This window comes from Hemitrygon akajei, chromosome 10 (genome assembly GCF_048418815.1).
Source record: "Hemitrygon akajei chromosome 10, sHemAka1.3, whole genome shotgun sequence".
Taxonomy (NCBI): domain Eukaryota; kingdom Metazoa; phylum Chordata; class Chondrichthyes; order Myliobatiformes; family Dasyatidae; genus Hemitrygon; species Hemitrygon akajei.
In genome coordinates this window covers 49,328,038-49,345,759 of record NC_133133.1, presented here as the reverse complement: position 1 = coordinate 49,345,759, position 17,722 = coordinate 49,328,038, and the positions used below count along the sequence as shown (strand labels likewise).

General features: G+C 42.6%; 1 protein-coding gene and 1 long non-coding RNA gene across 3 annotated transcripts in view; one reads left to right on the top strand and one right to left on the bottom strand.

The window, feature by feature from the left end:
* Positions 1 to 1,275, bottom strand: part of clcn5b (chloride channel, voltage-sensitive 5b) — a 105,418-nt gene extending 104,143 nt beyond the window's left edge. Inside the window, exon 1 of one of the 2 annotated variants that reach the window (XM_073058232.1) lies at positions 1,090 to 1,275. The gene's annotated coding sequence lies outside the window, so the exon portion shown is untranslated. Of the gene's footprint in view, positions 1 to 578; positions 685 to 1,089 lie in introns of those variants that run through there. The other variant, XM_073058233.1, reaches the window with a different exon arrangement.
* Positions 1,276 to 1,285: 10 nt separating this feature from the next.
* LOC140734367 (uncharacterized) lies at positions 1,286 to 13,488 on the top strand. The gene is made up of 4 exons (XR_012100529.1): positions 1,286 to 1,929; positions 3,057 to 3,121; positions 6,137 to 6,283; positions 12,746 to 13,488. It is a non-coding gene; the product is annotated as an uncharacterized lncRNA (long non-coding RNA).
* The last annotated feature ends 4,234 nt before the right edge of the window (positions 13,489 to 17,722 follow it).

Sequence of the window (17,722 nt, the reverse complement as noted above, 5' to 3'; positions counted from 1 at the left end):
GCCATTTCCATATTTGTCTCAGAAAAGCTTTGGCCACTCTCCGTAAAACCATAACGCATAGATGCAGGAATGGGCCATCCGCCCATTGAGCCTGCTCCACCATTCCATCGTGGTTAATTTATTCTCCCTCTCAACCCCACTCTCCTGCCTTCTGCTTGTAACCTTTGACGTTATTGTTACCAAAATTGTTAACTCAAAACCAAGTTAAAAATCTCCAGGTTCCTTCATTGCTCTTTTAAGGACACTTTCAAACTTATCCTTTAACTTTATTTGGTAAAGTTGGAAATTCTTCAGAATTAAATATACATAAAAATCTTTATTCCGTCAATAGCTGATACAACGCAGTAAGGAATACTCATACCATTTCATGCTGGGGAAATACTACGGACTTTGCTAACAGCTAGCAGGAAATTTTCCACATTCTTCCCACCGGTGGCATACAAATTAAAATTAGGAATCCTGCGTTCCCCTATCTAATGTAAACGCCATCAAGACAAGGGACTCCACAGAGACTATTGGTCAAATATGCGAACTCTCCAATCTATGTGATACAGCAGCACATATGACTGCGTACTTACCAACTGCGCCCAAAGCGAGTTCTTGAATATGTTACAGTAAAAATAAACTGGAACGTAACAATCGCGTCTTCCTCATCTGTGATATCACCAAATCACACTGGGTAGTTGCCCTCAAACTAATTGCTCAACTAAATTCCCCGTGTAAAACCGAGAGAGGAAAAAATAATCACATGATTAGGTTTGAGCAAAGTCATTTCCCCCTTCTGTACAAACACATCACAAATACCCTGAGATGTGCGCTTTAAAGGCTGATATGTTTCACAAGTTTTGGTTCTCGATCAGAAAGTTAATTTTTTAAAAGGCGTTAGAAAATATGTCTTAACGTTAAACGGGGAGGGTGGAATGCAACAATTTATCCAGCCACTATACCTTTATACAAACAAGACATATTAAATATCAGTAAAAGCAATTTGGTAACACCTGTGGGTGACTGCAGTTGGACCCGTTAAATAAAAGTTAAAGGTAAATGACCAAACAAGACCAAGTGAGTAGAAACAAGTGAGTCACTCACCTGTCAGCTGAGTCCAAGTCACCGCCTCTGTACCTGTTCAGTGCTGTTCCTTCCGCTTTGCTCCGTGGCCAACGTCAACACGCCAAGCGGGTAGACCGACCGATCGGCTTCATTGTAGCCCGGTCAGCGGTCACAGGCCAAGACCCCAGGCCTGGCGCACCGTCCCTTCGCCGGGTTCAAGTGCCGACACAACACGGTCGGCCATTGACCCGGAAGTGATAATGTGCCTGAAATCACCATAGTTACGGGGCCTACTACAACGCGATGTTTCTAGTCATTGTCAGTACCAGGTGTGCGAGGCTTAAAGCCGAGGGATTACTTTATTATTACTAAGGAATTTTACAATAGATTTTTGTCATCTTTTTAGGCAGTCACTTATGATCAAAGACACAAACAAGAGAAAATCTGCAGATGCTGGCAATCCGAGCAACACACAAAATGCTTGAGGAACTCAGCAGGCCGGACAGCATCTATGGGAAAAAAGTACAGTCGACATTTCAGGCCGAAATCCTTCACCAGGAAACCCTTTACAGTCGGTCCGAAACGTCGACTGTACTTTTTTTTCCATAGATGCTGCCTAGCTTGCGGAATTCCTCCAACATTTTGTGTAGCATTGAAGACAGTTTTCTGGAGGCTCAGGAGGCTGATGAAGTAGGGCGAAGAAGGTGTTAGGCGGCTCCATGTAAAGTACTGGGGTTTCTTGCGTCTTCCTGTTGACATCTTGTGTGCTCCTGCCGAAGAGAATCGAGGGAACCTTTACCTGATCAAATCCTCCTACTCCATGGGTGGCCATAGATCAAAGACCCCCATCAGCAGATGAGGATATAACACTATTTGAACGTAAGATTTGACAATATCTTTGTAATTCGATGACCCTCTGCTAACCTTTTACCGAACCACGAAAAAGAGTGCCTTTTTCAGAAGTCTGGGATAGAAACATGTATGAGTGAGTTAAAGGTATTAGGCTCAGTTGACATCAAGTCTCACATCCTGCCAGCAGACTCCATTGGTAAAACCATAACCTTCTGGTGTTTGCTACAACTAATCCCTGTCTATGAGGTTAGAAGAAAGGGTTGTGGTTGTCCATTGTGTCTGAAGATGACAGGAAACCTGTGCTGGAGAGTTTTAAAAGTGGAAAGGCTGTGGCACTGGAGTAATTCTACTCTCTGAACCTCAGAAGTCCGTGTCCACGAACAAGCATCACAGATTGGGCACGTACTCCTTGGAAGATAAATACAGAATCATGAAATATTAACGCTCAGGATGGACGTCAGCTGATGGTTGAAGCAGACTACGTGGGTTGAAAGGATTGTTTCCTTACTGTATTTTTCTATGATTCATAGTCAGAGGAATTGTTAACACAGAGGAGATCAAGAGTATTAGTTCATGTTGTTTCTTGCATGTTTCTTCAAGACCATAAACTAAATATAATATTCCTGGCCTAAAAAGTATTAATGATACGTCCCGCGTGTACTCTCTCTCATAAGCACTTCAAGGTACTAAAGAGGTATCACCAATGATTTCCTCACTAGCAAGAGAGTTATGAATATTCCCTACCACAGTTTTGTTTCCATTGGAAAGGTTATATTTTCAGAGATTTTTTTGAACAGCCTTGGTGTTACTGATGAAACCTGGAATTATACTTTTGATTTTGCTTAGGGAGCACTTTCTGAAACAAACTAAAATTGACTGATAAAATGTTAAAAAAAACGAGCAAAAATTACCTTTCATATTTGCAGTTATTTACGTTTCAAGTTTTACTATAACTGTCTAGTTCTTTTCTGCCAGGCAACTGATTTTGCACAGCTCTAAAACTTTTTAATTTACTTTCAGTGGTCCACTTTCACTATGCTGAATGTTTAAAAACAACTTACTTTATATTGCTGCCTTGACATTCTCCAAAATTTGATATTGTAGATGGTCAATGTGAATTCTGTCCTGACTATGTTATTTTTATCTCATCATAGGAACTACACCATGAATGACACAATGTATTTTTTGCCAAGTTATGGACTCAGCAGTAGTTGGACAGGTACAGGTGTATTTTTACTACAATCAATTGAAACACCTTGACTGCACCCAGGTCTTCAAAAACAGATCTCCATTTAACTAATTATGTGACTTCTAAAACCAATTGGCTGCACCAGTGATGATTTGGCATGTTATATTAAAAGGGGGGGGGTGTTGGGGTGAATACTTATGCAATCAATTATTTTGTGTTTTTTTATTTGTAATTAATTTAGATCACTTTGTTGGGATCTGTTTTCACTTTGATACAAAAGAGTCTTTTTCTGTTGATCAGTGTCAAAAAAGCCAAATCAAATCCACTCTGACTGAATGTTGTAAAACAATAAAATAATAGATCAATAAAACAATGAAACCTTCCGGGAGGGGGAGTGGTGAAAACGTTTTTACAGGCACTGTACATACTATATGTAAAAAATGAGTCTAAAGTTAAAAATGTTGGCTTGAAGGAGGTGAGTAATTATGCAATTGATTATTTTGTGATTTATATTTGTAATTAATTTAGATCTATTTTCACTTTGACACTGTGATTCAATGTTGGTAAACAATAAAACATGAAAACTTCTAAGGTGAGGGGGGGTGAACATTTTTTATAGGCACTGTATTAATACCAGTAATTTTTGCATTATGAAACTTATGCAGGTTTTCTATCTTATCTTTTCTATGTCCTTTGAACATGGAAAATTAGCTTATCCATTTATCATCAACTCTGGCCAGACCACAAAGTACATTTGGCCTTTTCTCTCATTCATCAGATCTGCTCAGAGATTCCAAATTATTTTGTATTTAAAAGATAACCTGTGGCTTTGTCAAAGCAAACATTTTATAAACTTGTCTCCAGTACTGCCATAACATATGCCAGAAGCTCATGGATTTCTTTGTCACTCAGATTGAGACAATATGCTGCCTCCACCATTTCCCTTCCTTTCCCTAGCCAAGCAAGCAAAGCCCTGCATTCAGTCCCACCCATGATTCTTAGCAATTTCTCTCTCCCATTTCTCTCATGATCTGCAAGTTCTACCTTTTGTTACTAATACAACATTATCACTCCTTTTACTGGATTATGTGATGTTATGTGTTTTTTTTCTCACAGTATATTTCATGTACGTTTTGATGTACTGTACATGTGATAAATTAATTTCTATCTGCTTTCTCATATATTGCACCCTTCTAGAAATGTGGCCATTAATCTTCTGGGGGGGGGAACCTTTCACCTTTTTTAAGATATGAAATCTACTATAGCTATTTCCCAATTCTGTTCTCTCCAAAATCTGTAACTAGGTTTTATTCTTGCTCTAAATATTACTTACCCTTTTCAAAACCACTCTTGTGAATGTTTTGGTGGCTTAGTTCCCTGTTTTCTGCTTCCCTCCTTTCTCAACTATAGATATTACATTTGTGTTTTTCCCCCATCTGCTGAGACCTTTTCAAAGTCTACAGAATAGGTAGATCATGTTCACCATCTCAACAGCCACTTCTTTTAAGATCTCAGGGTGTGGGGCATGATGTTTGTATATATGCATATCTGTATGTGTTGGATTATTGTCACATGTATTGAGATACTGTCAGAAGTTTTGCATGGCATCCAGGCAGATTATGCTGTACATACAGGTAAGTATATTGAGGAAGTTTTAAAAAAAGAGTATACAAAATAAAGTACACAAGCAAGAGAAAATCTGCAGATGCTGGAAATCTAAGCAACACACACAAAATGCTGGAGGAACTCAGCAGGCCAGGCAGCAAATAGCAAACAGTGGATGTTGTGGGCAGAGACCCTTCATCAGGACTCAGAAAGAAAGATGAGAAGTTAGAGCAAGAAGGTGAAGGGAGGGTAGCAAGAAGTACAAGGCGGAAGGTGATATGTGAAACTGTGAGAGGGGTAGGGGTGAAGTATGATAGGTGAAAGAAATAAAGAGCTGAAGAAGGGGGAATCTGATAGGACTGGGTAGATAACCATGTAAGAAAGGAAAGGGGGAGGAGCACCAGAGGGAGGTGATGGGCAGGTGAAGAGATGTGGTGAGAGGTGGAAATGAGAATAGGAATAGTGAAGGTGGCACTTACTGGAAGTTCAAGAGATCAATGTTCTTGCCATCAGGTTGGAGGCTACGCAGACAGAATATAAGGTGTTGCTCCTCCAACCTGAGTGAGGCCTCATTACGGCAGTAAAGGAGGCCATGAACTTACGTTTTGGAATAGGAATGGGAAGTAGAATTGAAGTGTGTGTCCTCCAGGAGATCTTGATTTTCCTTGCGGACAGTGAAGCAGTCTCCCAATCTACATTGGGTCTCACCAATATACAGGAGGCTACACCAGGAGCACTGGATACAGTAGGTGACCCCAATAGACTCACAGGTGAAGTGTCACCTCACCTGGAAGGACAGTTTGGGGCTCTGAATGGTAGTGAGGGAGGAAGTGTCAAGGTATGGCACTTGTCCCACTTACAAGGCTAAGTACCAAGAGGGAGATCAGTGGGGAGGAATGAATGGACAAGGGAGTTGCATAGGGAGCGATATCCACGGAAAGCAGAAAATAGAGGAGAGTGGGCGGAAGGTGTGTTTGGTGGCAGGATCCTGTTGGAGAAGGCGGAAGTTACAGAGAATTATGTGCTGATCGCGGAGGCTGCTGGGATGGTAGGTGAGGACAAGGACACCCTAACCCTGGCGGGGTGGCGAGTGGATGGGGTGAGGGCAGATGTGTGTGAAATGGAAAGGATGTGGGTGAGGACAGCATTGACGGTGGAGGAAGAAAAGCCCCTTTCTTTGAAGAGCCAACCTTGTTTTAAATATATTTACTGAGGTAGCCTCCACTGCTTCATTGGGCAGAGAATTCCACAGATTCACTACTCTCTGGAAAAGTAGTTCCTCCTCATCGCCATCCTAAATCTACTCCCTTGAATCTTGAGGTTATTTCCCCTAGTTCTAGTCTCACCTACTGGTGGAAACAATTTTCCTGCCTCTATTTTATCTATCCCTTTCATAATTTTATATGTTTCCATAAGATCTCTCTTTCTTCTGAATTCCAGTGAGTACAGTCCCAGGTGACTCAATCTTTCCTCATAGTCTAACCCCCTCATCTCTGGAATCAACCTGGTGAACCTCCTCTGCACTGCCTCCAAACCCAGTATATCCGTCCTCAAGTAAGGAGACCAGAACTGCACACAGTACTCCAGGTGCGTCCTCACCAGTACTAAACGAATTGAGCAGCACTTTGAAGCAAATGAAATAACTAATGAATAATGTATGTAAATGTTGCTGAGTGCAATGGGTGCAAAAGCATACAGTTTGCTTGGAAATTTAACTGTTTCAAACAAACCAGCCAAAATTAACATTGCTGATATTGCGAATATAGTACAGGAACATTTAGAACCGAAACAATTGTTGATTGCAGAATGCTTTAAGTTACATAAGCAGAATCAAAAGGAAGGGGAGTCCATTTCAGCTTATGTGGCTGAATTGAAGAAATTGTCCGAGCATCCCCTCGGTACCTATTTCCAAGCACCTTAAAACTATGCCCCCTCGTGTTAACCATTCCAGCCCTGGGAAACAACTTGTCCACCACTGAAGTCAGACTCACTGATCTATAATTTCCTGGGTTATTACTCCCTTTCTTGAACAAGGGAACAACATTTGCAACCCTCCAATCCTGTAGTACTTCTCATGTTCCTATTGATCATGCAAGGATCATCGCAAGAGGCTTAGCAATCTCCTCCCTCGCTTCCCACAGTAGTCTGAGATATATCTCAACCGGTCCTAATGACTTATCTAACTTAATGCTTTTCATAAGCTCCAGCACATCCTCTTTCTTAATGTCTATATGCTCAAGCATTTCAGTCCACTCTACGTCATCCCCACAATTGTCAAAGTCTTCTTCCCTAGTGAATACTGAAGCAAAGTATTAATTAAGTACTTCCGCTATGTCCTCCGACTCCATACGCACATTTCCACTACCGCACCTGACTGGTCCTATTTTCACATGGCTTATCCTCTTGCTCTTCACATACTTGTAGAATGCCTTAGATTTTCCTTAATCCTGCTCACCAAGGCCTTCTCGTGGCCCCTTCTGGCTCTCCTAATTCCATTCTTAAGCTCCTTTCTAGCAACCTTGTAATTTTCTAGAGCTCTAACAGTACCTAGTTTCTTGAACCTTTTGTAAGCTTTTCATTTCTTCTTAACTAGATTTTCTATATACTTTGTACACCATGGTTCTACCATCCTTTCCCTGCCTCAATGGACCATACCTATACAGAGCTCCATGCAAATGTTCCCTGAACATTTTCCACAATTCTGCTGTGCATTTCCCTGAGAACATCTGCTCCCAATTTATACTCCAAAGTTCCTGCCTAGTAGCATCATATTTCTCCCTACCCCAATTAAATGTTTTCCCAAATTGTCTGCTCCCATCCCACTCTAGCGCTATGGTGAAGCAGATAGAGTTGTGATCACTACCTCCAAAATGCTCTCCCACCAAGTGATCTGACACCTCACTAGGTTCATTTCCCAATCCCAGATCAAGTACAGCCTCTCCTCACATATTGTGTCAGGAAACCTTCCTGAACACAACTAACAAACTCCACTCCATCTAAACCCTTGCACTAAGGAGATGCCAATCAATATTAGGAAAGTTAAACTCTCCCATCACAACAACCCTATTATTATTGCACCATTCTAGAATCTGCCTCCCTATCTGCTCCTCGATATCCCCGTTACTATTGGGGGTCTATAAAGAACCCAATAATGTTATTGCCCCTTTCTTGTTTCTGACTTCCACCCACACAGACTAAGTAGACCATCCTTCCATGACTTTCTCCTTTTCAGCAACCATGACACCATCCCTAATTAGCAATGCCATGCCCCACCTTTTTTGCCTCCCTCTCTGTTCTTTTTGAAACATCTAAAACCCGGCACACTCAGCAGCCATTCCTGCTCCGGAGACATCCAAGCCACCGTAATGACCACAACATCATAGTTCCACATATTGATCCACGCTCTAAGTTCATCCACTTTGTTTATGATATTCCTTGTATTAAAATAGACACATCTTAAACAATCAGGCTGAGTGCATCTTTGCTCTAACATCTGCCTGTCCTTATTCACAAACTCCCTACGAGATGTCTCTACTTGTGCTTCAACCTCCCCATCTTCTGCCTCTTCACTTCAGTTCCCATCCCCCTGCAAATCTAGTTTAAACCCTCCCTGCCAGGATATTCTTCCCCCTTGGATTCAAGTGCAACCCATCCTTTTTGTACAGGTCACACCTGGCCCAGAAAAGGTCCCAATGATCAAAAAATCTGAATCCCAGTCCCCATTCCAATCCTGCAGCCATGCATTTATCCTCCAAAGCATTCTACTCCTATATTCACTGTCGTGTGGCACAGGCAGCAATCCTGAGATAACTACCTTTGTTAGGTTCTACTTATCAGCTTCCTTCCTAACTCCCTGTATTTTGCTTTCAGGACCTCCACCCTTTATCTACCTATGTTGTTGGTGCCAATATGTACCATGACCTCTGGCTGCTCACCCTCCCATTTCAGGATATTGTGGGCATGCTCAGAAACATCACAAACCCTGGCACCTGAGAGGCAAACTACCATTCTTGTTCCTTTTTCACATTCACAGAATCACCTATCTCTCCCCCTAACTATAGAATCCTCTATTACCGCTGCCCTCCTTTTCTGTTCCCTTCCTTTCAGAGCACAGCCACTGTTGCTTCCCCTAGGCATGTTGTCCCCCCTAACAACTCTCAAGATGGAGTACTTATCGTTAAGGGGGCCAGCCACAGGGGTGCTCTCCACTACCTGACGCCCTTCCTTCCCTCTCCTGACGGCCACCCACTTAACTGTCTCCTGTAGCTTTGGGGTGACTACCTGACTGTAGCTCCTGTCTTTCTAAGCTTCATGTACCTATCCAAAAGTCTCTTAAAAGACCCTATCATATCCACCTCCATCACTGTTGCTGGCAGCCCATTCCACGCACTCACCACTCTAAAAAACTTACCCCTGACATCTCCTCTGTACATACTCCCTAGCATCTTAAACCTTACAAAAGTGCTTACAAGTTTTCGCAAGTAATAGTGCAACCAAGTAGTCAGCCTTTATGAGATTTTGTTATGTCAGCTTTCTTAAAACAAAAAGCTGTTTTTTAGAACTAATTTTCCCAACTTAATCTGTATGTCTGAGAACCACTCCTTCACAAAGGCTAACAATGCAGTCAGTCTGTCGGTGAACTTGTTATTAATTTTGGAAAAGAATCCAGTTACCAGTCATTGGAAAATCCAGACTAAGGAAAACTACTTAGGGTGTTGTTTTCCATGGCAAATGTAGCTTTGCCAAGAATGCATATACATATGAATACATACAGTAAATGAACATCCACATAAAATCAGGGAAAATTATGTATGTTTGAAGTGAAATATAAATAATTTAAGTAGTTAGATTTTGCTAAGAGCGACAGAAATATAGGAGAAGCTTCCCATTGTGCCACACACACGAGATGCTGGAGGAACTCAACAGCTCAGGCAGCATCTTTGGAAATGAACAGAGAGTTGACATTTTTGGTCAAGACACTTCTTCGGGACTGGAAAGGTAGGGGGAAGTGGAAGGAGGATAGCTAGAAGGTGACAAGTGAAGCCAGGTCGGTAGAAAAGATATAGGGCTGGAGAGGAAGGAATCTGATCATAGAGGACATTGGACCATAGGAGAAAGGGAAGGAAATATACAACGACAAGAGATATTACAAGCAACACACAAAAAAAGCTGGAGGAACTCAGCAGGCCAGGCAGCATCTATGGAAAAGAGAAGAGTCGACGTTTCAGGCCGAGACCCTTCATCAGGACTGCAGAAAAGAAAAGATGAGTCAGAGGTAGAAGGTGGGGTAGGGGAGGAAGAAATATGAGGTTATAGGTGAAACCAGGAGGGGGAAGGGAAGAGTGAAGTAAAGAGCTGGGAAGTTGTTTGATGAAAGAGATACAGGGCTGGAGAAGGGGGAATCAGATAGGAGAGGACAGAAGTCCGTGGAAGGAAGAAAAGGGGGAGGAGCACCAGAGGGAGGTGATGGGCTGGTAAGGAGACAAGGTGAGAAAGGGAAATGAGAGAATGGGGTATGGTGAAGGATAATGTGGGTGGTCAGTACCAGAAGTGCAAGAAATCAGTGTTCATGCTATCAGGATGGAGGCTAGCCAGATGGAAAATAAGGTGTTACTCCTCCAGCCTGAGTGTAACCTCATCGCGACAGTACAGGAGAAATGGGAATGGGAAATGGAATTAAAATGGGTGGTCACTGAGAGATCCTGCTTTTTCTGGCCGATAGAGGGTAGGTGCTCGGTGAAGCGGTCTCCCAATCTACATTGGGTCTCCCTGATATACAGGAGGCCACACTTGGAGCACCAGGTACAGTAGAGACCCCAACAGACTCACAGGTGAAGTGTCTCCTCACCTGGAAGGACTGTTTGGGGCCCTGAATAGTAGTGAGGGAGGAGGTGTAGGGGCAGATATGGCACTTGTTCCGCTTGCAAGGATAAGTGCCAGGAGGAAGATCAGTGGGAGGGACGAATGGACAAGGGAGTCACATATGGCGTGATCCCTGTGGAAAGCAGAAAGTGGGGGAGAGGGAAAGATGCGCTTGGTAGAGGGATCCCGCTGGAAATGACCAAAGTAACAGAGAATTATGTGTTGGATACGGAGGCTGGTGGGGTGCTAGGTGAGGACAAAAGGACCCCTATTCCTGGCAGGAGGATGGGGTGAGGGCAGACATGCGCGAAATGGAAGAGATGTGGTTGAGGGTGGTGTTGATGGCGGAGGAAGGGAAGCCCCTTTTTTTTGAAAAACGAGGACATCTCCTCAGTCCTGGAATGAAAAGCCTCATCCTGAGAGCAGATGTAGTGTGGATGGAGGAATCCAGAGAAGGGGTTGGCATTTTTACAAGTAACAGGGTGGGAAGAAGTATAGTTCAAATGGCTGTGAGAGCCCGCGGGTTTATAATAGACATTAGTAGATAGGCTGCTTCTAAAGACAGAGACAGAGAGATCGAGAAAGGGGAGAGAGGTATCAAAAATGGACAGGTAAATTTGAGGGCAGGGTAGAAGTTGGAGGCAAAGTCGATGAAGTCGACAAGCTCCACATGGGTGCAGGAAGCAGCACCAATGCAGTCTTTGATGTAGCGTAGGAAAAGTTGGGGACTGATACCAGTGCAGGCTTGGAACACAGACTGTCACATAGCCGACAAAAAGGTAAACATAGCTAGGACCCATGCGAGTGCCCATAGCTACATCTTTTGTTGGAAGTGGGAGGAGCTGAAGGAGAAATTATTGAGAGTGAGGACATTCCACCAGACGTTGGAGAGTGGTGGGGTGGGGAACTGGTTGGGTCTGCTGTCTAGAAAGAAACGTAGAGCTTTGAAGCCTTCCTGGTGGGGAATGGAGGTGTACAGGAAACATAGTGAAAATAAGGTGATTCGGGCCAGGGAACCTGAAATTATTGAAAAGATCTTCAGCCCGTGAAGTGTTTTCTACCCCTCCCCCCCACTTTCTGCTTTCCGCAGGGATCACTTCCTACAAAACTCTCTTGTCCATTCGCCTCTCCCAACTGATCTCCCTCCAAGCACTTATCCTTGCAAGCAGAACAAGTGCCATACCTGCCCCTACACCTCCTCCCTCACTACCATTCAGGACCCCAAACCGTCCTTCCAGGTGAGGCAACACTTCCCCTGTGTGTCTGTTGGGGTTATCATCTGTATCCGGTGCTCCGAGAGTGGCCTTCTATATATTGGGGAGACCGCTTCACCAAGCACCTACACTCTGTCTACTAGAAAAAGTGGGATCTTCCAGTAGCCACCCATTTTAATTCCACTTCCCAAACACATTCCGACATGTCAGTCCATGACCTCCGTTACTGTCGTAATGAGGTCACACTCAGGTTGGAGGAGCAACAACCTATATTCCATCTGGGTAGCTTCCAACCTGAAGGCTTGAACATTGATTTCTCGCTTTCATTTTAACCATGCCTTGATGACCAAAATCTCAATTCAGTATTAAAAAGATTATAGGATTATGAGCTCAGAGCGCAACAGAACAAGTGTGAGTTCTTTAAACCAAGCATCACTTACGGTGGTCACAGTATTGACACACAAGCATTACGCAAGTGTGCAGAGAAAATACAAGCAGTGGTGAAAGCCCCAAGGTCAAAGGACGTGTCACAATTGTGGTCCTTTTCAGTATTTGTCAATTACTTTAACAGGTTCTTGCCAAAGCTGGCCACTGTGCTCCAACCCTTGAACTCATTACTACAAATTGGGAAGAATGGCAACAGCCAAAGCAGTGTAAGGTGGATTTCAAAGAAGTAAAGGAAATGCTGATGTCAGACACAGTACTCACACCTTATAATCTCCGTCATCCAGTGAAGCTTGCCTGTGAAGCCTCGTCTTATGGTGTAGGAGCAGTCATGTCACATGGTATGAGTAACGGAAGTGAACACCCCATAGCCTTTGCATCGTGTTCCCTTACTGCTGCAGAGAAAATATATGCACCAATTGACAAAGAGATGTTGACTGTGGTTTGGGGTGTAAAATGCTTCAACCAGTACTCGTATGGGGGAGTGTGTACTGTTCATCATCCATTACTGTCCATTTTCAATCCACAGAAGGGTGACACACCAACAGAAACAGCACAAATGCAGAGATGGGTCTGTTTCTTGGAGTACATAATCACAAGATTGAATTCAAGAGGATGACTAATCATGGAAACGCAGATGGATTGTCGATGAACTTTGGCAAAGGAAAGGCCTGAAAAAATTACTAAAGAAGATATCACTCTTGACATATTCTCCCTAATGCAAATTGAAAGCTTTCCTATTACCCTGAGATGAACCAAAGGGAAACAAAAAAAGACCCCACTCTACATGGTCTACATGGCCACCAAAAGTGGCCGGAATATACAGCGGTAACTCCAATTCCCTTGTTTTTAACAGCACCCTAATGAATATCCCTTTGACAGAGATTGCCTTATGTGGGGATTGAGAGTTGTTGTACCATCCAAACAGAGAGCCATCTAGACATGGTTAAAATGGAAGTGTTTGCTTAAAGCTTTGTCTGTTAGCCAGGGATAGAACAGCAGATCAAGCAGTTTGCCATGCAGGATGACAACACGTCCAGAAGGTGCCAAGAACAGCACTTCTCCAGGCTTGGGAATGGCCTGCATTGCCATAGCAGAGGATTCACGTGGATCCTGCCTTACTGTTCTTGGGTACAAATTCCTTGGTAGTAGTGGATGCAGCTTCAAAGTGGCCAGAATTGTTTAAAAAGCTTCTGCTACAACCATGCACACTTTTGATGCGTTGAGAAGCCTCTTCGCATGACTGGTGTTCCTGAACACTTAGTCAGTGACAATGGACCGCAGTTTGTGGTGGAACAGTTTCAGTCATTCCTGAAAATCTATGGAATAAGACATATTATATCTGCACCTCACCACCCAGCTATGAATGGCTTGGTGGAAAAGTCTGTCCAGAGTCTAAAGAAAACTCAGCAAGCAATGTCAACAGAACACACTAACACTGAATCAGAAGCTTGCCAATTTTCTCATTGCATATCACAATGCAGCGCACTCCATAAGCACGAACTCACCAGCCATGCTATTCCTGGGTCATCCCTTACATTCACACTTGGATCTCCTCAAACCCAATCTCAGAAGGAGTATGCAGGACAAACAGATGGGACAAATTGAGGGCACCTCAATCAAGGAAGTTTGATGTTTTACTAATGGACAAGCAGTCCTAATGAGGGATTAAAGAGGGGATCGAAATGGAGTACTCAGAAAGATTAAAGACAGAACTGGCCCACTCTTCTACACAGTGGAGATGATATCATCTGGAGATGACACATCGATCAGATGAGGAGAGCAGAGGCAATTGTTAAAGAAGAAAGGTTGCCAGGGCTGTCAAAGCCACTTCCTGTAGTGCTAGAGCAGTGTTTCCCAACCTTTCTTTTTGCCCAATGCCCCCCAAAGAACTTTCATACTTTCCAATGCCCCCCAAAGCACATTGATATTTGCCAACAGCCCTCTTATGCACAAAATACTTTCTAGCACCTCCATTGTGTAAAAACACGACTACCATATGCTAACATGAGAAGAATGATTCTGCTTTAAATACTTATTTGTCTTTAAACCTAGCTTACACAGTACCTGTGTGCTGTGCAGCAGCTTTGATAGCAATGTGATCCTTGAGCTTAATGGTTTTTAGCAAGAGTTTAAATATCTGGTTCAAGTAGTGACAGCAAAAGCCTTAAGTCCCCATGTGTAATGATGCCCAAGTGGTTTCTGCTTTTTGTGAGTATGTGGTTCACTGCACTGAAGCCTCTTTCAACAAGGTAGGAGGATGGAAATGCAATGAAGGGCAGTTTGGCTCTTCTCCAAAGACCAGGAAACTTTGTATGACAGTGTAGTCACAAACCACATACGTTGACATTTTAAAAAAGCATTTTTACTTCATCATTTTGAATTTCAATAATTTCTTCTTGTAAGCTCTCTTCCTGCTCTTTCACCTTGCAAAGAAATGGGTTAATTACCCAGTCCAGAACTTCCAGAGCATTCAAATCCTTGAATCAATTCTGAAACTCCTTCTTCAGTGACTGCAGGTGTAAGCAGTACTTTTGCAAATCACTGGCTGTGAAAGGGAGTGCCATCCTTTCTATGCAGGGAAACTGTGAAAACATTCTTCTCTCAATGTTTTGCTTATATATTTCCAATTTTCCAATAAAAGTGGACACCACCTTTTTTGCCTGGATTAAATTGGAATGTTCACCAAGCAGTTTCATATTTAGAATGTTCATTTTGTCATACAGATTGGCTTAGTATGCCTCACCTCCATGTAGAAGTTCAATCTTGTTTCCAAAGCTCTTGCTAGTTTTGAGCAAAAATTCAACCACAGTGTCAAAAAGATCAAAGAAACATTTTAAGCAGTAGCCTTTTGACAGCCAACACACTTCATTGTAAAGAAGCAAGCGTTCAAAGTCTCCATCATTACTTTGGCATAACTGGTGAAATATCCTGCTATTTAATGGATGAGCTTTAATTTTGTTGTTAGCAGATATTGCAAGAGTCATGCTTAAAAAAAGTCCCTGGGTAAGGTTTTTGACTGCAAGATGTTAACAATGAGTTATATGATGGATTGCAAACAAACTTGGAATTTCATTTTTCATAAATGCCACTAAAACAGCATGCTAACCCATTATATATGGTGCTCCATCTGTTGCACAAGAAATCAAGAATATTTCAATCCTCAATATACATTAGTGGCGGAACAATCAACTCAAAGAGAGTAAGAGCTTTGCACGGGTCGGGGAGGAAAATTTAAAAAAGGAGCATTTTGTGGGGCTTGGCGCATTAGAATTGGGTTTGACTGTGAGGCCAGTTTTCTGTTCTGGGTGTCAGACGTGGGATATCCAGGAGACTTCCGGCCTGCCTGATGGCCACATCTGCACCAGGTGCATTGAGCTGCAGCTCCTTAGAGGCCGAGTTAGGGAACTGGAGCTGCAGCTCGATGACCTTTGGCTTGTTAGGGAGAGTGAGGAGGTGATAGACAGGAGTGTCCACAGCAGGGGTGATTGATAAGTTCGTGGCCTTAGGTAGAAGGAGATGAGTTATTAACTTCAAATTTTCTGCATAATCACTCAAAAGTGTTGAACTGCACGTGCATGTAATGAAAGCTGCATAACTCATCTCCTTCTACCTTAGGCCACAAACTTATCAATCACCCCTTGTACAGATAGAACAAAATTTATAGATTTGTTGGGGAGGATATACTCCCTGAGGGGTTTTGTTTATAGTCTTATAACTAAAAGAAGAATTTTGATAAGAGATGAAATAAAGTAATGGTCTACTAAATATAAATCAACCTTTCTCTTGCACATAAGATACTTTGACATTCTCTCAAATAGAAAATTCCTGCGACTTGGAATTTCACTTCAGTACATTTAGCTCTAATTAACTTGAAACTCCACATTTTCACAGTAACACTCTTTCATTCTGGATTGGATGTCAAATGTGTTCAGGAAAGTTTCCTTAATTATAGAGGTCCCAACTAAAGAATGCAATACCAAATCTCCTATTCAGGAATGAGACAGGGCTGGTGACAGAAGTGTTTGTAGGGGAACACTTTGAATCTAGTGATCATGATTCCCTAGGTTGCAAGATAGTTATGGAGAAGGATAGGACTTGTCCTTGGGTTAAACTTTAAATTGGAGAAAGGCCAATTTTGATGGCATCAGAAAGAATCTGGCAGCTGTGGATTGGGACAATTTGTTTTCTGGTAAGTGGGAAGTCTTCAACAGTGAAATATTGCAAATACAGAGTTTTATGTTCCCATTAGAATAAAACACAATGCTAACAAGTTTAGGTAGGCTTAGTTTTTGAAAGGTGTAGAGGCTTTGGTTAAGAAGGTGGTGGTACATAGCAAGTTCAGGCAACAAGGAACAATGTTCAAAGTTCAAAGTAAATTTATTATCAAAGTACATACATGTCACCATATACAACCATGAGATTAATTTTCTTGCAGGTATACTCAATAAATCTATTAATAGAATAATAACCATAATAAAATCAACAAAAGACCACAAGAATTTGGGCATTCAACAGTGTGCAAAAGATAACAAACTGTGCAAATACAATACGAGATGTATAATAATAAATAAGCAATGAATATCAAGATCACGCGATGAAGAATCCTTGAAAGTGAGTCCATAGGTTGTGGGAACATTTCAATGATGTAGCAAGTGAAGTTGAGTGAAGTTTTCCCCTTTGGTCCAAGATCCTGATGGCTGAGGGCTAATAACTGTTCCTGAACCTGGTGGTGTGAGTTCTGAGGCTCTTGCCAGCAACCAGAAGGGAGCGTACCTTGAGTGGTGGGGGTCCCTGACGATGGACGCTGCTTTCCTGTAACAACACTTCACGTAGATGTGCTCAGACATGGGGAGGGTTTCACCAGAAACATTTAGCTCTAGACCTTTTTAAATCCTTGGTCCAAATATGGACCAAGATGGGTGAACTCTAGATATGTGATGAGCGTGATACCAAGCAGCCTTGGTGAAATTAAACTTAGTGATGATGAGGGGTAAATAATTTCATGGGTGGAGTCATACTTTGCAGAAAGGAATGTGGCAATTGCTGCCAGGACATCATACAGCAGTTCCCTATAGCAATGTCCTAGAATCCAGTATCTTCAGCTGCTTCATCAATTACCTTCCATCACAAGATTAGAAGCAGGAATAGTTACTAATGAACTCAAGATGTTCTGCAGGTGCTGGAAGTCCAGAGAAACACACACAAAATTCTGCAGGAAGTCAGGTCATGCAGCATCTATGGAAAGGAGTAAGGAGTTGATGTTTTGGGTTGAGAACTTTCAACAGGACTGGAAAGCAAGGGGATAGATTTTTCATCAGGAGTGGGGGAGGGAATGGAGTACAAGTTGGTAGATGCCAGGTGAGGAGGAAGGTAGGTGGGCTGGTGAGCGAGAGGGGGAATGAAGTAGCTGGGAGATGATAGGTGGAAAAGGTAAAGAATTGAAAAAAAGAGGAATCTGATAGGAGAGTGGACTGTGGGAGAAAGGGAAGGAGGTGCACCAGAG